Source organism: Cryptomeria japonica, chromosome 11 (assembly GCF_030272615.1).
Source record: "Cryptomeria japonica chromosome 11, Sugi_1.0, whole genome shotgun sequence".
Classification (NCBI taxonomy): Eukaryota; Viridiplantae; Streptophyta; class Pinopsida; order Cupressales; family Cupressaceae; genus Cryptomeria; species Cryptomeria japonica.
Genome location: NC_081415.1, coordinates 576,760,842 through 576,785,533, shown reverse-complemented (window position 1 = coordinate 576,785,533; position 24,692 = coordinate 576,760,842).

The following is a 24,692-nucleotide window of genomic DNA, read 5'->3' as shown; positions in this document are numbered from 1 at the left end:
AAAATGATATGCAACTATTTGTAAAATGATGTGCAACTATTTGTAAAATGATATGCAACTATTTATAAATGATATGCAACTATTTGTTTTTGGAGCATCCTCATTCTGTATTTGTCATCCTGATATAACCATATGTTATTTGCTTTCGATATAGGTATCGTCATTGAGCATTGATTTGTTTGGTATATGTTGAAAATTTATACAAGCATAATGGTATAATTGAACCATAATGACCTAAGAAAAATTTACATGATGTTTGATTTTGCAAGATAGCTCAAGCGTCAAGGTATAATTGAACCAAGACGACCAGAGTGCAGATTGCGTATAAACAGACAAGATTAAACCATTTGTATGCGTAAAATGGAATCATGTCTTTTGTGATATTCGATGTATCACGTCTTGAGACAAGTATTTACATAGTACAAGTGATCGCCTCACAGATAGAAGACTAAGAAAATATTTGGAGTTTTCCCATGATCTCTAGCTTTGAAGCGTTAGTGAGAAAATGTAGAGAATCCAATAATTTAAAAAGTTCAAATGCAAAAATAGTCAAGACTTTATGTGATAATGCAACATTTAGTACTTCAGAAAATCATCCATCTTAGTATTTTTGTGATTCTTGTTTTAGCGATCCAATGTTTTGTTCTGCGATGAAGTAAGTTTTTGGTTGTTGGATGTGGTGTTTCTAAGTTTTGCAAATAATCTTGATGTTTTGAACATACTACAAGTTTTGATGATTTATTGCCCCTAGCTGAGTGTGCCTCTTGATGTGAATATGTACAGTGATTACCAAGCCATGGTGAGATGTGGTAAAAGGATATATGGATGAACTAGGATAGTGACTATGCTAAGTATGTCTTGACTGGATATTTGCTAAGTGTCAGGCGATGGCCGATAGTGCTTTACTATGGAGATAAGGATATGGATATAGATAGAGGAGTTGTTCTTTCATAATAGCGCCTGTTACCAGGTTTTCACCAGTTGTTTTTATTGTACCTTTTTATTTGCTTTTTCTTGATTTTTTGATTTTTTTTTGTATTGACTTTTTCCGTTCATTAGACTACTCAAGTGTAGTATTTCTTCAGATGAATGTTGTTAGTTGGTTCGTCAAGCACATCTCCTTCTGAAGTTGTAAGCTGATAAGCATCTGATCCATAGACTGATATGACGACATAGGGACCCAACCAGTTAGGTTCAAATTTCCCTTTCTTTTCTCGATCTTGCTGATTTCTTGGATTTTCTTTGAGGACTTGGTCACCAACTTTGAAGTTGCGAGGGATGACCTTGTGATTGTAGCTTCTGCACATGCGTTGCTGATATGCTTTGAGATGAGTGTAAGCATGCTGACATCTTTCATCTAATAGTTCAAGTTCTTGCAGTCGGTTGACTCAATACTCTTCATCTAAAATTAAGCCTTTTAGAGAGACTCTGAGAGATGGAATTTCTACCTCCAGCGGTAAAATAGCTTCTGATCCATAGACCAATGAGAAAGGTGTTGCTCCTGTAGGTGTATGGATGCTAGTTCTATATGCCCAAAGTGCTGGATTGAGTTGTATATGCCAATCTTTTCTTGCATCATTTACTGTTTTCTTGAGGATTTTCAGTATTGTTTTGTTGGATGCTTTTGCCTGACCATTCCCCTGGGGGTAGTATGGCGTAGAGAACCGATGTTGTATTTTGAATTGTTCACATAGTTCTCAGACATCTTGATTTTTGAATGGTCATCCATTATCAGTGATGATGGAACTTAGAATACCATATCTGCAGATAAAATAGTTCAGGATAAAAGACACAATTTGTTTTCCAGTTACTGTGGTCATGGGGACCGCTTATATCCACTTGGTAAAGTATTATGTGGCAGTTATAATGAACCTGTGTCCATTTGAAGATGAAGGATGAATTTTGCCAACCAAGTCTAGTCCCCACTAACAAAAGGGCTAGGATGTTGTAAATGACTGTAGTTCCTATGCTAGTGCATGTATCAGATTGCCATGGATTTGGCACTTAGGACATTTCTTGGCGAAGTGGTCAGAATCTTTTTCCATTGTAGGCCAGTAGTATCCCATTCTTAGAAGCTTTTTAGCAAGAGTAGTCCCACTTGAATGTGTGCCACAAATACCTTTGTGAAGCTCATGTACAGCAGAATCAAATTCATTCCGATCAAGGCAACGAAGAAGAGTACCATCTAGACCTCGATGGTACAAAGTATCAGCAGTAAGGGTATAACGGGTGACTTGTCGGATAAAATTATGTTTTTGGTTACGGGACTGGTCAATGGGTAGGATGTTGTTCTTTAGATAATCATATATCGGTCCATACAGTGGAGAATCCAAACCGGTTAAGGTATAGACAACATGGGATTCGGAGTGGTCATAGGCCGAGGAGAATAGTTGCTCTACTAGAAACTCATAATGACTCTATTGCTCTGGAATTTGTAGTAATGAAGCGATAGTAGCCATGGAATAGGCTGCTTTGTTGTTCAACCTTGGTATTTGCTCGAAGGTGATGTGTACAAAATATTGTTTGAAGCAAAGTTCCCAAACTCGAACTCGGCTCTGAATCGGCAAGGCTGACTCAACTCGTGACTCGGCTCAGACTCGGCAATGACTCGGCAACGACTCAGCAAAATAAACCCTTGAAATTTAGAGATTTTTAATGATTTAAAACTTGTTTCATACACCCATTATTGAATTAAGCTTAAAGACACTATAACATCATCAAATAGAAGCTAATTTGATCACATACATAAACATACATCCATCACATGCATAGAAATGTAAATTGTAGCTGAAGGAATTAGAAAACATAGATATATAGAGTTATAAATGTTGTCCAATGTATAATATAAAATCCATGACTTCAAATGTTCCCAAACATATATCTAACTGTAAAGTGTCAAAAAAAACAAGTCTATGGCTCAGGCTCTAGCTCAGCCTCGTCTATCTGCCTCGTACAAAGGCGTCTAAGGTAGGTCTTGGATGACTGAGTAACCATATTCTCTGCCTATGATGTGCCACTCTGAGTAGCCATAGGTGTTGTGCCTGATCGTGCTCTATCCTCCTCCTCTGCCATAGCCACAACCTCAGCCTCTCTGTCTGCCTGGTCAACCCACTCAAGGTCCTCATCAGTGAAGACTGGATCGGTGGACTCAGTGAGCCAATTGGACTCGGGGTCGACTTCCTCTAGAGTGATTAGAGAGGAGTCATCGTCCAAAATCTGTCTGGTCCTGAGACAGAGGTTGTAATGAACAAAGACTAGATCATTCAACCTCTCCACAGACAATCTATTTTTCCTCTTTGAGTGGATGTGCTCGAACATGCTCCAGTTGTGCTCACATCTAGAAGCACTGCACGGCTGGCTCAATATGCGGATGACAATTTTTTGAAGGTTTTAGGTTGAAGGCCCAAACATTTGCCACCATCTATCTGAGATAAGGAAAAGAAAAAAATATTAGTCTCATTTCCAACTTTAAAGGTAGATTAAAAAATGAAAAATGAAAATGCATGTCATAAACTTTAGAATTTTCTACCTAGTTGCAATTTTGTCTGACCCTCTTTGCACAATTGGCTGGCAAAGATTGCCCCTGATGCATTATTAAATGCATCCATCTCAAGAAGTGTAGCTATGGTATCAGTGCCCATCCGTTGTACTACTGAATATAGCCCGCTAAGAACCTCCTCATCCACTTTAAAATCAACACGGAAATGAAATGATGGATTGAGGTAATAAGCTGCTGCATGGATGGGCCTGTGAAGTTGGTTATGCCATCTTCTATCAATTATGTCCCAAATGGGCCTATACTTATCCTCAACTCCAGCATATATGGATCTAATGGCCTCCTTGGCCCTATCCATGCCCTCATATATGTAGCCCATAGCGGGCTTCTCCCCATCAACAACTCATAGGAGAACTACTAGGGGCTCAGTGACCTGCAAATAATGTTAAACAAAAATAGTTAACTCACAAGTGTGCATGAAAATAAGAAAAATTGCAAAATTGCACAATGCAAACAAAACAAAAATATGCATATAATATTATAAATTTATAAAATTACCTGCATGATCTCTGCACAAGGGATCCAAAAACCTGGCTTATCAAAAATGCAATCTACTACATCCATCCCTACAGTGGTCGTAGCATAGGATGAGGAAGTCCACTCCTCACCAACAAACATGCGCCTCAAAGATGCCTTTGATTTTAACAAGGATTTCAATGTGAGGAAATTTGAGGCAAATCTCGTTATACCAGGATGAGCCAACTCCCTTTCCCTCGTGTATTGCCTCATAATGCTAAGGACCAATGCATGATTGTAAATAAATTTTCATATATTCTTGGCCCTTTCAATGCATTCTTTCACCCATCCAAGCTTACCTATATCCTCCAACATGAGGTCAAGGCAATGGGCCGCACATGGAGACCAAAAGATTTTTGGGTGCCTCTCCATCAAAAGTTTTCCTGCAACAATTTTAAATTAGTTAAAGAATTAGATGTGACAAGTATCAAGAAATTTTACCATTAATATTTAAAAGTTAAAAACTTAAAAGTTTAAAAGTTACAACTTAAAAGTTAAAAGAAAACTTTTAAAGTTTACCTGCAGCAACATAACTTGCTGCATTATCCGTCACCACTTGCACCACATTTTCTTCCCCCACCTCATCTATAACTTTCTCAATAGCCTCACATAAGTATGCCGCATTTTTGACATTTGAGGAAGCATCGATGGACTTCAAAAACATGGTGGATCCTAAAAATAAAACAAATGAATTATCAATAAATTAGAATGTAAATTATTCAATTTCAATCACAATGCATATAGAGAAGTAAAATGATCAATCACCTCCACTGGAAACAAGAAAATTTAGGAGTGTTCTATTCCTCCTATCAGTCCAACCATCTGTCATGATGGTGCAACCCTTCTGGCTCCAAGATTGGCGGTGGTCCTCTAGGTCAACTTTCATATCTTCCACCATTTCCAACAAGAGAGGTCCACTCAACTCAGTATCACTAGGGGCTTTAAACCCTGGCCCACAAATGGTTACTGCATCAATCATGCCTTGCCAATAAGGAGACCTGTCACAAATTGAAATAGATTAAATAAGAAAAGTTCAATTTCAATTTCAACTTTCAAATTCAAACCATAAAATTTTAAATTTTAATTTAAAACAATCAAATAAAAAAGTACCTGGCTGCAATAAATGGAATGTTGCAGAAGTACCAAAACTTGCAAATTGCTTTTCTTCTTGCATCATGGACCTCCTTGTTCCAAGACATACTCTCAAGCGAGGGTTGTGTGCCAGGAGTAGTGCATGGTACAAAAAAATTGTCTATCTTGGATTTTCGCACTCTAGGACCAAAAGTGTGACTAGGAGTAGGAATAGAAGTACTGGCACTAGCAGAAGCACTAGGATGAAAGGGAGGCATAGAAGAACCCTCTCCAACACAACCTATGGATGCGGAGCCGGATGCAGATGTGGGTGGAGGGGAACCAATATGACATAACTCCTCTCTTTGTCTTTTTTTGTTTGCTTATGTATTTCAAAGTTTTCTAATAGGACGTAACAAAAATGGACTGCTTTGGGAGTTGCCTTGTCACAAGGCTCAGTATCATGACCACGTATGCTAGCAATATGATATTTTAATCTATTTATCCCCCCATGGTTAATTTCCTTACAAAACATACACTTGGTTTGATTTCTTTGTCTACCAGGGAATTCTTCAGTGTATTTCCACGCCTCATCTTTTTGACCATGTTTCCTAGGTGCAGGATTAGGATGAGCCATTAGGAAAAAAAAATTGTTTTCAAAACATGAGGGCTAATGCAATAAGACAATTTTACAAATCACCATTTGAGCATTGTGTTTGACAAAGTTTTAAATTTAAAATTTTAAACTAATTAAAAAAAATCAGCAAAGACTAATTTGTGCATTGTGTTTTTTCTTGAAAATTTTCAAATTTCAAAGAAAGAAATTAACAATTCAGAAAAATCAGTAAACCCTAGATTTCTTTTAGAAAAAATTATAAATACATGTATACAATTTTTTCAAAAATAAATTCCAGGGTTTGCTATGCTATTGTTCTATTTATGTCATTGTGATTTAATCATTGAAGTATGCAAGCAGCAATACAGATTTGGAAAGTTGAAGTTAAAAAAAAAATAACAAAAAAATGAAAAAATCCATAAATATAGAAAAAAACCAACATAATCAATAAAAATTAACACTTACCTCTTTCAAAATTTTTGACAAGTGTTTGAAATGAGCTCCTTGATGCTCTCAATGCAACTGTAGTGCTGCCCCAATGTGATTTGTGCAAGCTTTTCACCTCTTCCTCTCAGCTAGTTGCAAAACTATGGCTCTTTTTTTCCCTCTCTTCCTCTCTTTTTTCCTCTCTTCCACTCATAAAACTGAATAGCAATCCCTTTTAGGGTTATAACAAAGGCAAATGGCACAAAACATAATATAAATGTGTTGTATTTTTTTTGTTTTTGCGTCCACTTTTTGCAAGCTGCGCCGCCCGGGTCACGACCCTCGGACTCGGCGAGTTAGGGGGTGACTCATTGACTCGGCGAGTCAGGCGAGTCACACCCTGTGACTCGTCCGGGCCTGGGTCAGGGTCGCCGTGACCCGACGGAGGTCACCTGGCCCGCTAACTCTCATGACTCGCGTGACTCACCTCGAGTCACGGAACTCTAGTTTGAAGTCATCAACCATTCGTTTGTAGGGTAGTAGCTTGTCATCCTTTGTCTGATAATCATTGTTGATTTGATTGATGACTAGTTGTGAATCTCCATAGACCATTAACTCTGTGATTTTCCATTCTACAACCATTTTGATGCCTATAACCAATGCCTCATATTCAGCCACATTATTTGTGCATGGGAACATAAGCCGATATGATCTTGGTATAGTGTGTCCTTCAGGAGTGATGAAGAGAATGCCAGCACCTGAACCATGTTGGGTGTAGGATCCGTCAAAGTATAGGGTCCATTGTGTGGTAGAACTAGAAAGAATGTCCCTGTCCAGAAATTCAATCTCCATAGTTTGTTTTCCTGGTAGCGGTGCTTCAGCTAGTTGATCTGCAATTGCTTGCCCTTTGATAGCTCTTCATTCTGTGTAGTGGATGTTAAATTCACTAAGAATCATAACCCATTTAGCCAACTGGCCGGTGAGAGTTGCCTTACTAAGTAGATATTTGAGAGGATCAATTTTTGCTACTAGCTTAATTGTGTGTGCTAGCATATAATGTCGGAACTTTTGAGATGCGAAGACTACGGTTAGACAAGCCTTCTTAATGAATGTATAGTTGAGTTCATAGCCATTCAATGTCCTACTGATGTAGTATATGGCTCGCTTCTTTCCTTGTTGATCTTCTTGTGCCAATAGTGCCCCCAGTGATATATCTGTTGTTGAAATGTATAGAATAAGGGGCTTTCCTGCGATCGGTGGTACTAGAACTGGTGGGTTCATCAGATACTATTTGATTTGATAAAAAGATTCTGCACACTTGGCTTCCCATCTGAAAGGTACATTCTTACGGAGCAAATGATTGAATGGTAGACTTTTATCGGCTAGTTGAGCAATGAATCACCTGATTGATTAGAGTCATCCTTGTAGAGATCTAAGCTAACTGATATTCTTTGGTGGTGGCATCTCCATACTGGCTTATACCTTTGTTGGATCCACTTCAATACCTTTAGCTGAGACGATGTAGCCTAGTAACTTTCCTGATGTAACCCCGAAGACACACTTCTTAGGGTTGAGCATGACTTGGAATTTCTCCAATCGATCAAAGATCTTTGTTAGGATGCTAAGATGTTTTGCTCTGGTGAGGGTTTTAGCTAGTAGATCGTCCACATAGTCTTCCATGAAGGTATGCATCATGTCATGAAAGATTGTTGTCATTTCTCTTTGATAAGTAGCCCCTGCATTCTTTAAGCCGAAAGGCATAACATTCCAACAGTACATTCCCCAAGGATAGGTGAATGTTGTTTTATCTTGATCCTTTGGGGCTATTTTTATTTGATTATAGCCTGAGAAACCATCCATTAGTGAGAGCATTGCATGGCCTACTATGAGGTCTATAATTATGTCGATACTGGGTAGAGGAAAGTCATCTTTTGGACAGGCTTTGTTGACATCTCTGAAATCAGTGTAGATCCTGATACTGTCATCTAGTTTTGATACTGGTACTATGTTGGAGATCCATTCTACATAGTTGATGGGTCGGATGAATCCGAAATCTAATAGTTTCTTTAGTTCAGCCTTGACCATGAGTGCCACCTATGGATTCATCTTTCGTAGTTTTTGCTTGACTGGCTTAACTCCTAGAGAGATGGACAAGTGATGCATGATTAGGTGTGGATCAATCCCAGGCATATCTACACATGACCAAGCAAAGTTAATTTGCTTCTCTTTAAAAAAGATGAGAAATGTCGATCTTTCCTCCTCTGTCAGAGATTCTGCTAGGTGTATGTTTTTGGTTGCTTCTATAGTACCAATGTTGATTGATTGAGTGGGCTCAATCAATATGGGTGATCGCTCATGAAAATGTTCAGGAAGAGTGTCAAGTCTCCCATACTTATGTGCCTTAAAAAGGTTTTCACCCTCATATGCATCCTTTATTTTTAATTTTTTTGTGATCTAGAGCTGCCATTGACTGGTTTTTGGTATTAGATCTTTTATTTGGTTCATTTTTGTGACTGAGAGACTTGGCACTCCCTGGTTTGCAGACATCATTACTTCATTCATTGGTAGATCCCGTTTCTGGGTTAACGGTACATAGGTAGTGGATAATAGATTCATTGTCTAGGAAAATTGGTATATCATGTATTTCAGGTTCGTCCCAGTCAATGAGGTTGGGAAAGACAAGTGGTAAGGAATCATTTGGTGGATCAAGTTTTGCTATTGTAAGTGTCAAGACAAAGGTTTCATCATGATGGGTCTTGGTTTCAAAGAAGTCAAGGATTTCATCGAGGTCTTTGATGGTATTATCTTCCATATAGACTTGTTCATAATGTTTCTGTTTGCTTTCCTTGGCGTCATAGATATTCTGCGGCCCAAATTCAAGAGGTCTATCTTTTGCATTATGCTCTTCTTGAGAAAGGGATATGGAGCCAGTATTGTCAATGATATCTCTAGTAGCATTTGAGTAGCTACCCCATTCATATTCATTTGAATCAGTCTCTAAGGCATTATCCCAGATTCTATCAGTGTTGTAAAAAGGTATGTTGTAGGGTGAAAATAGATCTTTGATGATGGATACCAGTTTGATAGTCTTTGCTGATTCTGTGTCAGATCTTGCTTCTACTTTTTGTATTTGTTCATAGACTGTGCCTCCTTGGGGAGGAATAACGGTATCAGGAGATGATTCTATTGGTTTTTGAGATATTGGTGTTTGAATATGAGCTACTACTGCAGATATGGCCTTTTTGTGACTGAGAAGCTTTTCTTGATGTTGTTTTTGTTCTTGACGTTCACGTGCCTTGTAGATTGTTTCTACTGACTCAATTAGTGCTTCCTGCCAGGATTCTTCTTTGAACTTCTTCTTTGCTTTCCATTGAGGTTTTGGAGTTATGCGTGGTGTTTTTCTTAATAGGAAAGTGAGTTTACAACCCAGTCCTATTTTGTCTCTATTGGGCTGTGAAGGAAGGTCTATGGGTTCAGTGACGCCTTCTTTGCGTTTTCCAATAGGTCCTTTACCGTCATATCCCATTTGATGCATGATTAAGTAGCCCTTTCCATATAGGTGTGTTGGTAGAACTATATCCAGAGCAGCTGCTCTGTTATCTTCTTCCTCATCTTTGTATAACCAGCTAAGAATGTCCTTATCTTCTGATTCATGTGCTAGAGTGCCTAGTTGGATGAAGGTACCATCAAATTTGGTGATGGGCTGAGTTACCTGATGTGTTGATGTAGTGGGTAATCCATGAGATCTGGGTGATGTTGGTAATTTGGCCAAACACATGGGTTCCAAAGAGTATTCTCCCATACCTTGTTCTCTGATTTGCATTTTTTGCTTGAAATCTACAAGTAATGATTCGGGCTTTGCCTTCTGTAGATCTAATGTTGAGGATCTCTATTTTTCCCTATTATGGGGAACCAAACTATCCTGGGCTGCCCCCATTGCATTACAATGTTGAAATGGATTATGATCAGTAGATATAGAGACCTCTTGTCTATTATAGGGAAATTTGACACGCTGGCGATACGTAGAAGGCACTGCTTGCATTTCATGTATCCAAGGTTGACCTAATAAAATATTGTATGTGAGGTCTATGTCTAAGACTTGACACATAGTATCCTTTTGCACTGGTTCCACTTGAATGGGTAACATCACGGTTCCTTTAGATGACCTTTCCTCATCATTATATGCCTTTATGGTAATCTTTTTACGTGGATCAATAGACTCTTCTGAGAAGCCTAATGCACAGATAAGTTTTAAGGTACATATATTAAGTCCAGCTCCTCCATCTATCAATACTCATTTTACTCGGTGTTTATAAATGATGACTTCAATATGGAGGGGAGTGTTATGCGGATGACTTAAGGAAGTATTATCATGCTCTGAGAAGGTGATTATGAGGCCCTGTCATATGAGCGACCATGGCTTGAAATCTGTCTGCATCCAGATCTTGAGGTACATTGGTTTCCAATAGCGCTTGTTCCAATATGTCTTTGTGTTTTGGCAATAATTTCAGCAATTTTAGTATGGATATTTGAGCCGGAGTTTTGCGTAGTTGGCTGACTAAATCATATTGGATTTTTGGTGTAGTGGTTGTCAGTGATGTATGTCCCTTCAAGACATATTTCTAAGCTCTGATTGTTACATTGATAGATTCATGATCATGCTGGTCTCGGATTGTGATGACATTCACATGATGGTCTTCAGCTGATATGTGATTGATGGTGTTATTGTAGATGTGGTTGAAACGAGATCCACGTGTATCGTTTGAGGTTGAAGCTCCATCTTTGTTGTAGTTTGGAAGTGGATTTTTAAAAGCTCCATGGTCACCATTTGTTTTGAGACCATCTACCATTAAATCACCTCGATCAATCATGTCTTGAACAATGTTTTTCAATCTCATGCAATATTTCATTCGATGACCTTTGTTACGATGAAAATCACAATAGTGTGAATCATTCCACCAAGGTGGTTTGATTTGGGGTTCGTAGTTGCTGATTGCAGGCAAAGAGAGAATCTTGTTTGCCAGGAGCTCTCTGAATGCTGACTCTAGTGATTGTCCCAGTGGTGTGAAGACACATTTTTGGAAATTGTTGGTGCCATCGCGTGAATTGTTATTAGGTCCTTGATTCGTGGTTTTGTTTTGAGTATTGTTGGTGTTGTTTGCGTTAGGTTGACCTCGATTGGTATTCGGTGTGTATGTGTTAGCGTCTGGGTTAGCACCTTTAGGATTCTTTGTAGCTTGAGGATTTCCAGATAATGCAAGCACTGGTTGCTTAGATTTTGGATCATGCGATTCATTACTACCTTCATTTTTGTTTCGAGTCTAGAATCTAGACATGTCTAAGTTGCTGTTGTTTTGGTTATTGTAGTTTGATGAATTTGTTCCTTCTTTGAAGAATTTGAGCGTTCCCTTTTTGACACATGCCTCTTCTACTTGAATGTCATTTTCAATCAATTTAGCAAAGGATGGTATGCATTGGAGTTTGAGCCAGTAACTCATCTCACCATTCAAGTTATCAATGAAAATTTCCATTTTTTTCTTTTCAAGAATGTCTTGAGGATATCGTGAAACCATACGTCGCCAACATTGAAGGAATATCATGAATGTTTTATTGTTTTTCTGTTTGGTGTTGCAGACATCTAATATGGTTATAGCATGTTGAATGTTATAGGAATATTGTGTTATGAATTTGTTAACCAATTCATCAAACGATCTGATAGGTGGTGTAATTTTGGATAACCATTCCATTGTTTGTCCTCCCAAGATTTTGGGGAATAGCCTCGTCAGATAGGTATCATCATGAGAAAATTCAAGACTCATGGTACAGAATTCTCTGATATGATCACGGGGATAACTCTTTCCATCGTATTTGTCAAATTTAGGCACGTCTGAGTTTGGAGGAAAAGGGATCATGTGCAATCTTTTGTCAAAGGGATAAGGACAGATTTCGTTTAAAGAGTACCACACTATCGTCCCTTGTTGCATGTCTTGCATTTGTCTTTGTAACATTTGCATTTGTTGAGTAAGGGCAACCAAAGGTGCATTGTTTTTCCTAGGGAAGATTTCTTCCCTTGCATTGATCCTAGGTTGAAATGGTGTATGGAACGGTATGTTTTGCTCGGGGATGTTCTGTCTTGGTGTATGTTGTTCTGGTATGTTTTGCTCAGGAATATATTGTTCAGGGTTGCATGCTTCCTCTTCCCGTTGTCATTCTTGATATTCATAATGTTGAGGTCTCGTTCTAAACACATCTGCATCAAGGTCTTTAGGGAGTTTGACTCCTTTGCTTGTGAGCATGAGCAAGTATTTTTCCTTGTCATTTTCCATGAGCCTTTCTACAAGCTTTTGGAATGAAGCACTTTCTTAGCATTCCTGAAGAAGCTCTTCAGAAATTTCAGTATCCTCTAGGTGTGGACCTTCAAAAGGATTTGATAACCTTCAATTCATACTGGATTCTGCTTGTGCCTTACTTTGTTTGTTTTGGGAGCGAGTAATAGGCATTTTAGTAGAAAATTTTTGTGATGAAAGGGACAAAATCCTCTTCGATATGTCGCTCAGGAGTTGGTGGTTCAAGTCAGGGTGTGTTGTCAGTGATGCACTCGTCGGGCAAGAATACCGGATTGATCTTTCCTACACAGTTTATGATTTGATTAAATGCAGATTTTTGACAATATGCCCTAGTCTTTAAAGGCTCTTTATCAAATTCATTAGATTTGTTTTGGATATAAAGTTTAACGTGATGAAGGAATGTTCGATGAGATTTGAAGAGTTGACGATTGATGTATAAAAATTTATTTCTTTTGATAAATTTGGAAAAACTAGGTGGTTGTTTCTTCAACGTGGTGTTACGATAAATATTCTTTCTTCTCAAAATATGGGGATTAGTCATGCATAAGTGATCAATGGTTTCCTTTTGATTTGTTTTGGATTCAGTTGATCTTGCTTTGAAAATTCAAGTTTTTACTTTATCAAAGTGAAGGTTTAGATGTCCCTTCACGACAAAGCGTGTCAAATGATGTGGATAAAGTCTCCCGATATGGAAACTTGATTTGACAACCTGAGGTTTTAAGCAAGTGATTTTGAGATAAAATCTATGAGATGATAAAGGATCCCTTTGTTACTTGTGATGATGTTTCCGGATTTTGATAGGATAGATATGTTTTACCGTGCGATTAGTTTTGGATTTTTTGCAACTTTGTTTGACACAAATTTTGCTCAAGAAATAGTTCTTAAAGCTCTGTTTTCACTATTCTATTTTGACGAAAATTGATGCTGATGAAAAGAGGCTTCTAAAGATATTTTCAAAAATTTCAAAATTCCTCACTGTTTTGCCCCCTGTTTTTCCGGTTTTGGTCACGCGCTAAAACAAAGACAAGATGCGCTACCCAAATTACTTCATGCGCTAAACAAAAGACCACACGCGCTAAGCTGCCCCTAGCCACGCACTAAAGTTTTTGACTGTTTAAAATTTGTTTTTTTGTTTGGCTTGATAAGTTATGCGCTAATATGGGTCTACGACGCGCTAACTATTAAACTCTACACGCTAAAGTTTGACTCCTACGCGCTAAGCTGATGCTTCAACATGCTAGGCTGTTGACTAGATGTGCTAACTGTTTAACACTATTTTGAAATTTTGGAAGAATGCTACTATTTTAACTGGATGTGCTAATTTGATATTCTGATGCGCTAACAAATGTACCTTACACGCTAAGAAGTTTCTCTCACACGCTAGACTGCCCTGATATTTTCCTTTGGTTGGTTTTTGGTAATTTTTGGATTTTGTTGTGAGTTTTTCAGTTGTGATGGATGATTTTCTAAAGTAGTAAATGCAAGCATAGCACAAAAAAGACAACCATTTTGCCTAATCTAACAAAAAGTGTATGTTCTACGAGGATGTGTTCAAATCCCCAATGTTTTAACAGGTTTAGATACAAATTATACACATCAAGAAGACTCTTTATTCAAAGGTCATAAATAACATCATAGCCCACTAGTCTCGATACTCCGTCAGCTCAAACAGTTGTGTCACCCCCTAGAGGGTGCCCGTTTTTTTGCCTTTTGCCAGAAATTAACTCAAAGTGAATTGTTTCACAATTGAGTAGTTATCTTGGGAGATATATGGTGAGCGATCTTGGGGGCGTATTCTTCCCCACCCTTGCACTATGATGTTATAAATGTCTGGTTACTGACTCGGCTCAAGGTTTCTATTTCTATGGTTCGTAATCAGGCTTCCTGTTCAGCCGTCAGGGATAAAATCCCTCAGGAGGCTTCCCAATCTTTTGAACAAAGGCTTTACGTATTTCAAGGATACTGGGGGAAGGCTAATTGCTGCGTGCAACCATTGAAAAGGACTTTCGTCAATTTTTACTTTTGATTATAGTGGGTTGGAATACTTGGTGTCAAAGTCGTTCCCCACTTAGGTCGTTCCCTTCACACCGGCCATAAATGGCTTTAAGAGTTGATTCCAACTCCTCGAGAAGGTAGGCCTGCTAAAGGTTGTATAATGCTTGAAGTACATAAAGCTTTAAGAGTGGTTTGAATTTTTGATCACCCAGTTAAGGGGAGAGCATATACCTTCCACTTTCAAGACAAGGCAAACAATCTTCTTTTTAGCCTTCAAGACAAAGATTTGCTAACTTCTACTTGGAGATGTTGCTCCAACAAGCATGTTGTTCTTTTTAACCTTTCATAGCAAAGTGTGTATTTCCAAAAACTTTTGAAAAATAAACATGGTCAACAAAGTAAATCGTGATGTTGGTCAACAAAATTAAAGTTGATAGGGGAAAGTTTTCCCTCTTTGTTTTGTATAAAATGAAGATGAGGTTCTTTTTCCTTTTGCAATGAATTGAGATTGATCCTTTTAGGCACCGAAGGAAGGTGAAGTTTGTTTTAACCTTGCTAAAAGCAAATTTGCTTGTTCTTTATAGAGCTTCCAAAACAAAGTTTTTCTCCTATGAAAGCAAGAAATTTTCTGATTTGTAGTTCTTTTTATAGCCCAAAAGAAGTGAGTTCAATTTTAAGAAGAAAAGAAGTTCAAATTTTTAAACTAACTTAACTAAGTAAAAACTCTAACTATCTTTATAACCTTAAGACTAAGCTCCTGTCTGCAACAAAACTATTAGAACCTTGCAAAATAACAAGTGAAAGACGTTAGATAACTGGTGGACTTCAACAAGTCTAATTTTTACCCTCAGTTACAAATTTTAACTTTCTGATTTCTGTCTATCTATAATGCGCTATATGACAAACTATACGTGCTACAAGATAACAGTGATGCGCTATACTATTTTCAGGATGCGCTACTCTGTGTTCCGGAGGTGCTGTTCTATTTTTATCCCACGCCGAGACCTATAAGAAAATGTTAGTATTATGATGTGCTAAGGAAAAAACTTTACGCACTAGATGATGGACCCAACGCGCTGAACAGTAAACCGGATGTGCTAGGCTGTTGACCAAATGTGCTAGGGAATGTTTCCCACACGCTGATTCTTGTTTCCCACGGACCTGCAAAAGTGGTTAAATTTAAAAACCAATTTGATATATGGGGTGATGCCCCACGGTGGGTGCCAAAAATGTATGCAGAAAAAGTGGGTCGATAGAACTCAACATGTGAAAAACAGCTCTAGGGAGCCTTGCTCACACACCCACAAGACTTCTTGGTGCAAGCTATGGAGTCATGAAGTATGGCTCAGCTTCCCAAGGTTGGTTCCATGGTTCTCTATCTTACATGGTCCCTCAAACCAATGTTTTTACTCTCAGATCACTGAGCAAAATGGTTTAGGGATGACAAATGCAAGAACGAGGGATGCTTTTGTTGTTTTTAAGATGAAATGCATCCTAAGCTATGCATGATCCTACAAATGCAATAAACTAGTTATAAGATGACAAGGTTAGTAAACAAGACTATCCTAGCATACTATATTAGTCTATGATTAAGCTAAATGATAAGGAAAATACTCTAAACATGCATATTTAGATTAACTCCTATTGAAAAGAGAGGCTAAATGATGGGCACAAATGATATATTAAAACTTGCATAGATTTGAGTATAAGTGTGATGCTAAAGACTTGGATGATGAAAATGGAGGAATGAGAGCTCTATTTATAGCAAAAATAGGGCAATGGATGGCCAAGATTGAAAGAATTAATCAAGGGCTAAGTTTGAAAGTTGGGAATCCATGTTTGCAATTGGCACCAATGAAATGGTGACAATTGTCAACATAAGGTTGGTTGAGAGGAGATGTAAGAAGCATTAAATGCTTGAGAAGACCTCATGGTTACCCTAGGGGTTAAGGGTTAAGGTTAAGTTAGGGTTATCCATTGGATTAAGCTTTTACCCAAAGGATTAACTCTTGTGCAAAGGTTTAAGGATAACCATGGTCAAAGCAATAAATGCTTGATGAGACCCTTGGGTTACATAGAGGTTGAGTTTATGGAATTTTTCTAACCATGTAAGAGGGTTGAGTTAACCATTAATGGTTATGAAGACTTTGGGGACAAATTTGTAAGATTCCTTACAAATTTGGGGGTATTCAACACATTAGCTTGTTGAATGGATAAAGGCTTTAATGCCTTTTGAAGACTTTACTCCAAATTTGAGAAGTGACCTCCTCAAATTTAGGGAAAAGGGATAATGGATGGGTTTGGGTTAATTAATCAGGATTAGAAGAATCTAGAAGAGGTTACAAAGAGGGTTAGGATGCAAGTAGGAGGTGTAGGATTTTGCAAGTGGGTGAGGGAAAATAGAATTAATTCAATTTAATTCAATTTGGTTGCAATTAAATAGATTAGATTTATTTAATTTAGGATAACTATTTTAATTAAATTTGAATTTAATTAAAAAATGGACAGTGGCTTTAATTGAATAAAATGAATTTATCCTATTAAATGGTATAGTGAATTTAATTGAGTAATTTACTTAATTAAATAGAGAAATGAACATAAAATATTCATTTAGGAATATGGTCATTTTTATACGTCTACAGTTAGTTTCCTAATGAATGAACTTGATCATGTTTTCTATAATTAAGACTATTGGATGAATTAACCATTGATTAAGTGTAATTATGTTTTAAATTTTAATAAACATAATTGGATTAATTATTGTTAAGTAATGTTAATGGTAAACCTAGATAACCAAGTTGGGAAACCCTTTAGGTGTTAAATTAAGTCTTCCTTTGTGTAATCTAACTTAATGTTAACTCAATGTACCTTTAAACTTATTAAGTTTAAAAAAATAAATTATTTTCTCTTATTTCTAGTGTTTTAGTTTAATCACTTTGGGGTTTCCTAGTGGGGCGTTACGAATTGTATCATCACTATATAATTCATTTTCATGCTCATAAGCTACATATACTTCTAAATCAAACTCAGAGAAATTTTTATAAACAACAGGATAACAAGCACTATTGCATCTTTGTTCACTTACAAATGTAACAAACTTTCAATTGTCATCAACATTTGTGAACTCTTCAATTGAAGTGCATCCATTGTATGGCTTCTCTCCAAATTTTCTTGATCTAACCTCTTCAATGTTTGCACACCTCTTTGCCTTTTCATCAATCAATACTTATGTATGCATTATAGAATCAACAAGAGTTGTTAATCGTTGATTCAAAATATGAGACTCAATCTAATTTGCATCAATAGATCCTCTTTGATTATGGACAACAAGTTTATGTTTACTGGAGGTGGTTGTTTTAGGCACTTTCAAATTACTAATTGACTGATCATTTTCCTTTAGCATATGTGCAAGAGGTATAGATGCATTATGAATCACTCTCGAGCTTTTCATGTTTGCCTCATAATTTTGTGGCTCATTCAATACATTTGAAAAAGCATTGTTGGAACTTTGGCATGGAACAAACCTTGGGACAACAGGCTGGTTACAGTTACAAGAATTCATAACCCCATACACAACTGATAGGGAGGACAGGCATGGGGGTTGCCCAATAGGCTTGTATTTTTACTAAGTGATAGGTCCTTTGCTAGTTTCAAGGTGTAGTCACCAAAATCATAGTGCAAAAGGTTTATAGGCAACCTAGCAACTCTCCTTGATCCACTTCCCTAAGTCAAACACTCATTGGTTGCTCAAGGGCTTCAACTCCATTGTTTTAAGCTTTGTGGTCTAACTCCTTACTCTCTCAATTGGAATTCATTTCCTCTATCCCTGATATGTTCTCTGATTGCGCAAGGTCTCCTTTTGATGAATTACAAGTTTGTGTCAAGTTTTACCCCCATGGGTGTCTTTGGTCTTCTATGGTTTGGAGCGTAGTAATCCTTCACAAGTGCTATAAACCAAGTTATGGAGTCTATCTCACCCAATGTGTTAAAAGCATGCAATATCAACTTGTTTCAATTGGATTTGATGGGTTTTATGCTTTACAACCTTCCTTTGTGTACCCGATTTGACAAAAAAAACCAAATTTTAGGCCTAAAACGGGCTACAAGGAATTAGCCCTCTTTTTGGGGTTTTGTGCTCATCCTGCTCCAACGATGGACTTCCAGACAGAAATAACATTATATTCAGATACCCTTTTGGAAGATCTTGAGGATTTTCTAAGTCTTAGGGTCCATTAGGCCTCCTCCATGACTGTCCCAAAAATGGGTGCAAAAAGAAGGGTTTGCAAGGGTTTTGCTGGCAAGAATCAACTTCCAAGCTAAAAACCTTCAATGTGAATCATGCAACCTTAGTTATACCATGTCACATACTAATTAGGCCAAAATGAATTAGTTTTACACCTTCAAAGGTTAGAGAACAAGGTTTTACAAAAGATGCTCATAAGGAGTGTGCAACATTTACAACTTTTCCTTTTCTTGCTTTCCTCAAACACATTAATGTATGAGTACCAATTACATTCAAAACATGTAAACATGTCTTCCATTAGTGACAAAGGAGAACCACATTAGCCCTACACAAAAAAGCATTAGGCAATTACAAAACAATGAAACATTCACTGTCAAAACTTGTCATCATTGCAATTTGCCTCTTTCACTGCTTTTTCACTTTAACCTGCATTTACCACTGTCAAAACTCTTTTTCAAAGGTCTATCTGATGCCTTTGATCAATTATTTGCCTTTTAATGTTTTTTGACCTTCATACCTTCTATTTGGAAGAGGAAGATTGCATAGACAACTCAACTTAAAATGCAAAAATCAGTCATAATTAACTGTTACAGCCAGTTGGGCATTTCAACTTTGCCTAAAGGATCATTAATTGATCTTGGAAAACTCAAAACCCATGGGTAGGGTCAAAGACCACTCCTTGTTCTTGTTTTCAAATAAATAGAAGGAGATACAAATTTTTACAAACACCAATATATGGTGGAGAGTAAGCAAATGAGTGGAAACCAACACCAAAATAGTGACTCATTTTTTTACACAATTTTCACAAACTGAAAAATGCAACCATCCTTATCATGGCTTAGAAAGCCTCTTTGCTTTCACATACAACTTGAACATCAAAATAGGTCTGTCCACCTGATGAATGCATTTGCTATAGAAGAGCAAAGCATCAAACTCCTTCAAAGACCCTAGCCAAATGGCACACTTGCCTAGGGCTCCATGGCCACAAAACTTCTTGCACCTGCATTTTTGAAATAAAAACATGTATTTACATATCTTACAAGTTGACCAAATAGTTCTTGGGAAGCCATGAACATTTAGGGCTTCAAGAAACCAAGTTGGTCAAGCATCCTTGCCAAATTCCTAGACAAGGCACTAAAACTGTCAAAACCAAATAATTTTGCTTAGAACTCAAAACTTAATGAAATTTGATGCCACTAAAGGTAAAAGCTTCAAGAAGCATAAGAGAACTTGAAAATGTAAAAACAGTACGGCCACGTACAGCAGGTGTATGGACTGCTACTCACATGGAGCTAAAACATAGAGAAAAACAAGGTAAAATTAATGCAAAATTTCAAAATGCTTGATATCTCCAAATAATCAACCCTTACAATGGTTAAAGTAGGAGAACAAATACCTCTACAAGTTATTTATCCTCCTATACAGACAGGTACATGTCCAAGAGCACTCAAATTTGACATTTTCATGTCTAAAATGACAACTTTTAATGCCTAGATGATGCAAGGTTGATCTCAAAGACTACCAATCACCTAAGAACACTACTCACACCTAAAAACCAAGCACAAAGCATGTCTAAAAACTTTTCCAAACAAAAACACATTGAAAACTCACTTTTTCCAACATTTTGCCAGGCAACTCCTAACTGGCAACTTTGAGCAAAAAGATGAAAACAGGAAACATGACCACACAATGAGTTCAAAACTCATCCAAACAACTTAGAAAAACTCAAAAACATCTTAGACAAACTTTCCATTTCAAGACTAATAAAAATCAAATCTGTTATGAAACCTGTGATGAAATGAAGCTAGGTGCTCCTGCACCATACTCCCTTGGTGACAAAGAAGTCATGTGACTCCTTTGGGCAGAAAAGAGAGAGGAATACCAACCTTGTGGAAGTCACTCTCAAGTATCCAAATGGCTTCAGAGGCTAGTTGATCCTTCCACTTAATCAAATGTTCAGAGTATTCATGCTGTTTAGTCTTCTTGATGATTCTGGAATCAAGTACCCGTTCAGGAATGGGAAAAGAAGAAGAGGGGAGAGATAGATCAGAAAGGGGATGTGAAAGTTCTGAATCTCTCTGAGTCTCTTCTAGAGGCTGCCCTTTGAAAGGTACCAAATCTGCAACATTAAAGATAGGAGACAAGGAAACATCAGCAGGTAAGTCAATCTTATAAGCATTAGGACCATACTTAGCCAAAATCCTACAAGGCCCTATTCTTCTCATCTGTAACTTGGTGGGAACTCCCTTTTGCAATCTAGACTTGTTGAGATGCACCATCACAAAATCTCCAACTGAGAATTGGACATCCCTCTTTGAAGCATCCTCCCTTGCCTTGACTCTTGTTGTGGTGTCCTGCAAAGACTGCTTAACCTGTTCATGGATCTCTTTCAGAGACTGTGCCATATCCTCTGTTGTCCCACTAACATGTTGCAAGTTAGTCACATCATGTAACTCAAAAACACCTTTTGGATGCATACCATAAACAATCTGAAATGGACTCTTACCAGTGGATCTATTTACACTACCATTATAGGCAAATTCTACCTGTGGAATGAGTTGATCCCAACTTTGTCCATACTCCTTGGTGAGACATCTGAGTAGATTACCCAATGTTCTATTCATCACTTCTGTTTGGCCATCTATCTATGGATGATAAGTTGAGCCGAAAGACAAGTTAGTACCCAATTTCTTCCACAAAGTCTTCCAAAAATGACCCAAAAACTTAACATCTCTATCTGACACAATGCTAGATGGCAAACCATGTATCCTGACAACTTCTTTAAAAAAAAGGAAAGCAATATGACTAGCATCATTAGTAGTTTTGCAAGGTATAAAGTGAGCCATTTTTCTAAATTTGTCAACAACCACAAAAATACTGTCATACCTTGCTTTTGTCTTTTGTAAACCTACAACAAAATCCATCTTGATGCACTCCTATGGCCTAGAAGGAATGGGAAGTGGCTGATATAAACCAGCATTAGTGCTATTACCTTTGGCCTTCTAACATACCATACACTACTCAACATACCTTCTGACATCTCTCTGCATCTTTGGCTAGTAATAGAAGTGTTGAACCAACTCTAAGGTCTTATTGAGACCAAAATGGCCACTCAAACACCCATTGTGTTTCTCTTGGATAAGGTTTTCTCTCATGGAACCTTTAGGAACACACAGCTGTCCTCCCCTGAATAACAAACCATTCTGCAATGTATAGTCAACATACTCACTATGGAAATGATTCTCAAAAGCGTGACAAACTTTATAAGCAGCAACAAAATCATCATCATTAGGATACAAATCTTGAAAGCAATCCATACCAATACTCTTAACTTGAATCTCCTAAATAGTCAACAATCTCCTACTCAAAGCATTAGCTACTTTGTTACATTGGCCTTTCTTGTGCTTAAGAGTAAAGGTATATGCTTGTAGGTATTCTACCCATTTCACATGCCTATGGTTGAGTTTATCCTAAGAATTCAAAAAATTGACTGCCTGGTTGTCTATATACACAACAAACTCTTTAGGAAGCAAGTAATGCCTCCATTTCCTGAGTGCCTGTACCAATGCATATAACTCTAAATCATAGGATGAGTACTTTTTCTTTGCATCATTCAATTTCTCACTAAAGAAAGCAACTAGTCTATTATCCTGACTCAAGACTGCACCTACTACAAGATGACTAGCATCACATTCTATAGTAAAGAGCTTATCAAAACTAGGAAGGATTAACACTGGTTGTGTAGAAACTCTAGTTTTGAGTAACTCAAACCCCTTATTGGCTGCTTCTGTCCATTAAAACTTAACCTTATAACCATCCTTTATTGTATCTAACATGGGTGCACAAATCTCACTGAACCCTCTTATAAACTTTCTGTAAAATTGGGCTAGACCATGAAAACTCCTAACTGCACTGGCTGATTGTGGGGTTGGCCAACTTGTTATGGCTGCAACTTTAGATTGATCCATCTTAAGATCTCCACTAGACACAACAAAACCAAGATAGACTAGCTCTTGCTTCATAAAATCACATTTCTCAAGATTTACGGTTAACTACTCATTAGATAATCTTTGCAAAGCAATGGCTAAGTGTTTCAAATGCTCCTCTTTAGTCTTACTAAAAATGAGAATATCATCTAAGTAGACTACCACAAACTTACCAAGAAAATCCTGCAATACTTCATTCATTAACCTCATAAAGGTACTAAGATCATTAGAGAGTCCAAAAGGCATAACCAACCATTCATAAAGACCCTCATTTGTTTTGTAAGCAGTTTTCCACTCATCACCCTCTTTTATTCTTATCTGATGGTAACCACTCTTTAAGTCTATATTTGTGAAATACCTTGCACCCCCTAAACAATCCATCAAATCTTCTATCCCGGGAATAGGGAATATGTACCTTATTGTGATTTTGTTTATGGCTCTAGAGTCTGTGCATAGTCTCCATGTTCCCCCTTTCTTAGGTGCTAACACTGTGGGTACGACACAAGGACTTATACTCTTTCTTATTAATCCTTGATCCAACAACTCTTGAATCTACCTAGCTACCTCTTTGTTCTGTTTAGGAGTAATCTTATAGGCTTCTTTGTTTGGCAAAGAAGCTCCTGGTATAAAGTCAATCTGATGACTAATGGCTCTAGGATGAGGTAATATTGCTAGTTGTCCATCACTGATGATGTCCTTAAAGATATCAAGAATTTGCTTCACTTCTTGTGGGATCTCAACTTGTTTTTCTTTCTTCTCCTCCTTAGGTTTCACTACAAGTGCATAACCAATCCCATCTCCCTCTTTCATGGTTTGGATGAACTCTCTTTCAGTGACTAATAAAACTTTAGGTGCCTGTGGTTTGCTGTTCTTTGTCTCTTCACTAAGGGACTGTATTTTGTAGACAATTCCATTCTTTTGAAAGGAATATGTGTTTTTTTCACCATCATGGTGTGCCTTTCTGTCAAATTGCCAAGGTCTACCCAATAGTAGATGGAAAGCATCCATAGGAAGGATGTCACATAGTATCATATCCTTATATTCACCTATGTTGAAGTCTATCCATGCTTGTTCATTAACTAGGACATGTTGCCCCTTGTTTAACTAGGTTACCTTGTAGGGTTCATTGTGCCTCATTCTAGGTAGGTTCAATTTGCTAACTGCCTCCTCTGAGATAATGTTATATGTGGAACCTGAATCTATAACCACCTTACATACCTTGCCCAAGATTTTGCACTTGATCCTAAACAATGCTCTTCTCTGAGACACTTCACACTTGTGAGGTTCTTGCATCAATACTCTCCTCGTCATTAGACTCTCACCATCTTCAGGTGTTAGGTTCATTTCTGGAGTTCTTGTACTAATTCCTTCCTCCTGAACATAGTTCACTCTCTTTTCACCTCCATGGGAAGAACTAGGCTTTTCTGGACACCTATAAGCAGGATGACCCAATTTCTAACAGTTATAGCATTTCATGGTGGAGAAGTAAGACCCTCTACCTAGTCCACTACATCTACCCCTTCCTGGGTTGCTTGATCCCCTACCCCGATAGTTGGGATTGCTCTGAGAATCCCCACTTTACTCTATAAGTTTAGATTCTCCCTGGGACCTTTGATCTATGTGTCTTCCCCCAAAACTACCTCTATGGCCTCGACCATCTCTACCTCTTCCTCTACCTCTATTATGTTGCTCTTGCTTCTTCCTACTCCTTTCCTCTACCTTAAGTCCAAGTTGATAGCACTTCTAGACTGTTGTAGCACACAACAAACTTAACTCTTCCTGAATGTTCCATCTCAAGCCATTGAGATACCTAGCAACCTTGACATTTTCATCCTCGTGGATCTTTGACCTAAGGCATAGCTTTTGAAACTCCATGGTGTAGTTATTGACATCTAACTCTTTTTGCCTAAGGTTTTGCCTTTTCCTATGAAGTTGT